This window comes from Peromyscus maniculatus, chromosome 14, assembly GCF_049852395.1.
Source record: "Peromyscus maniculatus bairdii isolate BWxNUB_F1_BW_parent chromosome 14, HU_Pman_BW_mat_3.1, whole genome shotgun sequence".
Taxonomy (NCBI): Eukaryota; Metazoa; Chordata; class Mammalia; order Rodentia; family Cricetidae; genus Peromyscus; species Peromyscus maniculatus.
In genome coordinates, this window is record NC_134865.1 from 16372792 (window position 1) to 16378355 (window position 5564).

Genomic DNA, 5564 nt, shown 5'->3' on the forward strand with positions numbered 1-5564 from the left:
TCAGGACCCTGATTGGCTGACATTTGTCTAGGGGTATCTGTAAAACAGAAATAGGTGTACGCTAGACTCAGGGACATCTGGCCACCTTATCTAATGGTTGGAATGTTTGGGATGTCAGGTACTTCCCCTTAGATGTAGGCCCTCCCTGGGTGGGGTGAGCTTATGGCTTTTCCTGGGTCCGGGTGTTGTGGTCACAGAAGCTATGTCTGGGCACCTAAGCCTGTCATGGCAGCTGTGTGGTCAAGGTGTTTTGGCCTCCCCCACACAATTATGTTGTGATTACTGTTGTTTTGTTTCTTTATGAGATATAGCTTCACTGTGCAGCCTTGGCTAACCCAGAACTCAATATTTAACCCAGGCTGGCCTCTGATTTATGACAATCCTCCTGCCTCTACCTTCTAAGCTGTCCTAGTTAGTTTTTTTTTTTTTTCTGTCAACTTGACACACGATAGAGTCGTCTAGGAAGAGGAACCTCAACTGAGAAAATGCCTCTACCAAACCAGTCTGTAGGCAAGTCTGTGGGGGCATTTTCTTGGATTAATGATTGATGTGGAAAGGCCTAGACTACTGGTGTTGGTGCCCATCCTGGGAAGGTGGTCCTGCGTGTTATAAGAAAGCAGGCTGAGCAGCCATGAGGGATGAGCAGCCAGTAAGCACCATGGTCTCTGCATCCACCCCTGCCTCCCGGTTCCTGCCTTGAGTTCCTGCCCTGAGTTTCTGATGGACTACAGAGTGGGAGCCGAAGTAAATCCTCTCTTCCTCAGGTTGCTTTTGGTCATGGGACACAGGTGCTGGGCAAACAGACATGTACCACCATGGCCTTATGGTAGACCTTGTGTAGGATTTCAGATCCCTGAGTGAGAACAGTTGTGTATAGAAGAGACATAGTTGTTTATGTTTTTCATAAACAGGAAATTGCAAAGACATTGCATGTCAATAGCTTCCTTAGAGGAACCCAGGAGATCACAGGATAAATTATGGCGTTAGAACAAGCAACTCACCTTGGCTAGGGGCAGGTAGAGTGGAGAAGCTGTAGCGAGTATGGTTTTCCTTCCTTCCTTCTGAGTGTGGAACATCTTTCCTGATGCATCTCATGTGCCTGAGATCACAGTGTTCAGGGACATCCCAGGCTCTCTGCGCTGCCAGCCAGTGCTTTGTGACAACAGGGACACTTCTTTGCTCGTCTAAGGAAGCAGAGGAGTGATGCTGTGGAGTCAGATGGGCCTAAATCCCAGCTCTGTTATGTGTGAGAAGCCACTTGAATTCACAGCTGTAAAACTAGGATGATAACTGTATGTATGTATGTATGTATGTATGTATGCATGTATGTGTGTATATATGTGTGTATGTGTGTATGTATGTGTGTATGCATGTATATATGTGTGTATGCATGTATGCATGCATGCATGTATGTATGTGTGCATGGTATATGTACACATGTGTACAGAGGCATGCACCTGTGGGCAAGCATGTGGAGACCAGAGGAGATCATCGTGGGCCCTGGTCTATACTCTCTCTGCTTTATTCTCTTAAGACACCGTTTTCACCCAGGGAGGCTCAGCAAGCCTGGGAGATCTTTGTCTCTCCGTCTCCCATAGTGCTGGGGTTGCAGGGCTATGCCGTCGTGCCTAGCTTTTAATGTGGGGGCTGGGAATAGAACCCAGGGGCTCCTGCTTATTTATATTCTCTTGTGAGAAACCTTTTTTTTTTTTTTTTCCCAATCAAAGGTGGTTATCCACCAAGAATCAATATTGGGTATCTCTCCCCCATCTTGTGAAACGTTTGTTTATGCAAAGACCCTGCTGCATTTCTAGAATTCAGCAGCGGGTAGGCAGACTGACCCCTCTTGGCTTCCAACTTAGCCAATCCCGAGTGGACTGTAAGGTTCCAACTCAGACTAGAAGGAGCAGCCACGCTCCCCTTGTGCAGCTGGGGTCATGGCGTAACCTTTCAACAAAAAGAAACTGCCCGGCCAGGTTGCCTTTGTCTTGTTCATATGTTTCTTTGTCCAACATCAAGAACATTCTTTTCCAACAGTAGCCAGTGCTCTTACCCACTGAGCCATGTCACTAGCCCCTGGGATCATTTCTTGCCTTGCAGGGTTGGTTTCAAATTAAATGAGACAGAAATGTGTAACACTCTTGGTTTCTGGCCTTGGAAAGGTGCTCCGTGCCTGTCTCCCCTTTGCTCCCTCCCTCCTCAAGTCCCTGACTCGGCTGCTTCAGCTCCCGTCTGCAGCTCTGTCGGTGGCCTGTCCTGACCTCCTTTTCTTCTTTCCATTCTTCTTCCCCCCTCAGTGTCAGATCCTCCCTGACTTCCCCCTAACCCTGGTACTAGGTGATGGGTTTTCAGTGTTCCTAAGCTAGCAACTGCACAGCCATCGTGGTTTCATGGCTCCTAACACCACCCCTGCTGCTCTCTGCCTTCAAGATCCCATTGATAATCATGGATTTAATTTGCTGAGAGGAGAGGCTCCCAAATGATTCTGATTTGGGGTAGACTGGTCTTTTGCCCCATCTAGATCACAACTGACGATTGGCCATTAGTCTTGCCTGTATATGAGGGCCTTAAAGATCTGTGGCTGTGTACCAAGATATAGCCCATGAGGGAAAAGAGGTGGCTTTTGTCCTCAAAAATTTTCTAGGTCAAAGAGAGCTCATTGTCAGGTGCATGTTAGTGCTAGGACAGAAAACATACATGTATGCAAAGAGCACATAGTCACTGCCTCTAATGCGATCAGTGGAACCAAGAATAAATAAATCATTGGCAGAGTTCTCAAACTTAGAAATCCCAATCTGGGTCCCTGCCAAGCTTGGCACTCACACTCTGTAAACCAATTCAAGGAGCCAAATTAATAGTGAAAAACAGAAAAAACGAGATTTCAGTGTGGCCACACGAGGAAGAGGGACAAAGAAAGCCAGCAACTTCCAATCCATTTTGGGGTGGGGTGGCTGAGGATGAAGGGTTGAGGGTTCAAATAGAAGGCAAGGAACATGAGCATCCAAACAGTCAGGCAAGCTCTGTCTCCTGCCCACCGCTGTCCAAGCTCCTAGTCCCTCCTACAAGGGCAGTCTGTCCTGCAAGGCCATCTATCAAGTTGTAAGTCTTTCTCCAGGAGACAGTTCCCTTCACTGGCTGCCCTTGTTTGACTCGGTTCCACTGGTTGTGTTGGCTTTGGCCATTTCCTCTTCCCAGAGGAGAGTCCTGGGAAAATTCTAATTTCTTGGGGTTCATCCTTTTGAGAGGCTGGTAGCCAAGAGAGAGCACACACTCGTCGGAATGAACATATTCATTCCTGCCGCATGGGTCAGTGATAGCACCATGAAGTGGATAATGGAAAGAGGAGAGAGAGAGAGAGAGAGAGAGAGAGAGAGAGAGAGAGAGAGAGAGAGAGAGAGAGAGAGAGAGAGAGAATACCTGAGAATAGAGAAGGGAGGCCCCATGAGAAAAGTGAGACTCAGGATCTTGATGTGACAGAAAGGTGACGGATGTCACCCAGCCCAGCCCTCACTGACGGTTTAGTCTCCTGTCAGTGTCCGCCCAAGCTGTGTGGCACATCTGTCTGGAAACTCCCTGATGAACACCAGAGCTCATTCCCGCCCTGGACTAGGAACAGTCGCTATAATAGTATTTAAAATCTCCAAATGCTTTCTTTTTTAGTGCCTGGACTTCGAAGCCCTTCCTGGTGTGGCCTATCTGGACCCATGGCCTTTTCTTCTGGCTTTGCACCAAGGGCTTCTTTCAATGCCTCCAATACATCTGGCACATTCCAGCCTTGCACCTTCTGAATACAGTGTTTGTTTCTGCTCTTTGCACGAAATTCAGGTTTCCATGGCAGAGAAGTTTCTTTAGAGGAGCTTTCATGGATGACCATAGCGACAGCAGCCCATTCTTAAAAGAGTAAAATTCAATGCTATTAAAAGCTTGAATCAACATGGGAAAGTCTCCCTGTTTTTGTCAACCCAGTTCCCCCAATTCCTAACATGGGGAGAAGCAAGGCCAGCCAGCCTTGCCCTGCCTCAGTTCCTCTCCCTTACTTCTGGCCTCTCACGGACGAATGGCCAGTCCTCATCTTAGCAAGATGGCAGCAGTACATGGAACACGTGCCTGAGTCCTCCCCAAGATCCCAGGTCTGCTTAGAGTCTAACATTGGTTCTCACCTTTTAAAAATTACCTGGGTCTGAACTTCTGGTAAGCTTCCTTTTTTACCATTTGCTGGACAAAGTGGATGCTGTTACTGGGGAGATTTGAAGAAATTTCTGAGGAGGCTGAGGAGACAGCTGGGCCAGAAGTAAAGATTGTGAGCATGCGGATCAAGGGAGGTTGGGGGTGTCTCCTTGAAATTTTTTTTTTTTGTCTTTGTTTTTCTTTTTTAAAGGAGACAGGGAGCTGGGTCTTGTGTCCCACACTCTAGAAGGAGAGTGAGAGTTGAAAGCCAGTCTGGATTATAACAATCATCCATGCATACACACACACACACACACACACACACAGACACAGACATATGCACTCACACATACTACATGCATGCAAACATGCATACATATACACATACATACATGCATAAATATGTGGATACATACATACATGGAGGCAGAACATTTGAGAAACAGAGGAGCAGGCTCAGGAGAGGCAGCTATTTGTAGTAAAACATGATTCTCCCTACGTTCCTAATATTCCCTCCTGTATCCTTCCCTCCTCTCCTTTGAACAAAGATCTCTAAAAATATTCCATAAAATTTTGCCTTGTCTTACTAATATCATCTCGTGGTACCTAGTCTCTGCCTCCATCTATTTGCCTGCAGACTTACAAAGTGGTGAGATTCCTTGTACCTTACTTTGTACCTTGGGTTCATAATTCCAATCCAAATCTATTATGATTTAGGGGAGGGGCAACTTATTGCTGTTATTAACTGAATTGGTTCTTGAACACTAAGAGCAAACAGGGACAGAAAAGTGGAAAGAACACGCAGCAGAAATGGGAGCTGCTGGAAGGACACAAGGTGTGGCATGGGTTCAAGTGAGAGCCCAGGCTATGCTCTTGTGGGTCCCAAGAAGGGAGCAACTGCCCTGGATCAACCTATGGTTCTTAGTGCGGCACTGACTGAGCTCCTGTACCCTGGCAAGAGGAGCATGGGACCTGAGTACCTCTGAGCTTAGCCTCCCAGAGTTTTCACCAGTTTGCTCCTAGCAGAAGCTGTGGGCTCCCAGCAGCCTGGCTTGTGACAGACATGGTAGGGAGCCAGGTGTATAGGAAGCTTCCAAGTCTTGATTGGGCAGAGGCACCTGGAAATGTCCCAGATAAATAATCAACCAGCAGAGACAATGCATATGGTGGCTGGAATGAGAACGGCCTCCATAGGTTCATATGTTTGGACACTTGGTCCCCAGCTGGTGGAACTCTCTGGGGAGGATTTGGAAGTGTGGCCTTGTTGGAAGAGGTGTGTCACTGGGGGTATGCTTTGAGGTTTCAAAGATTCTGGCCATTCCCACATTCCCTGTCACACCTCTCTCTCTCTCTCTCTCTCTCTCTCTCTCTCTCTCTCTCTCTCTCTCTCTCTCTCT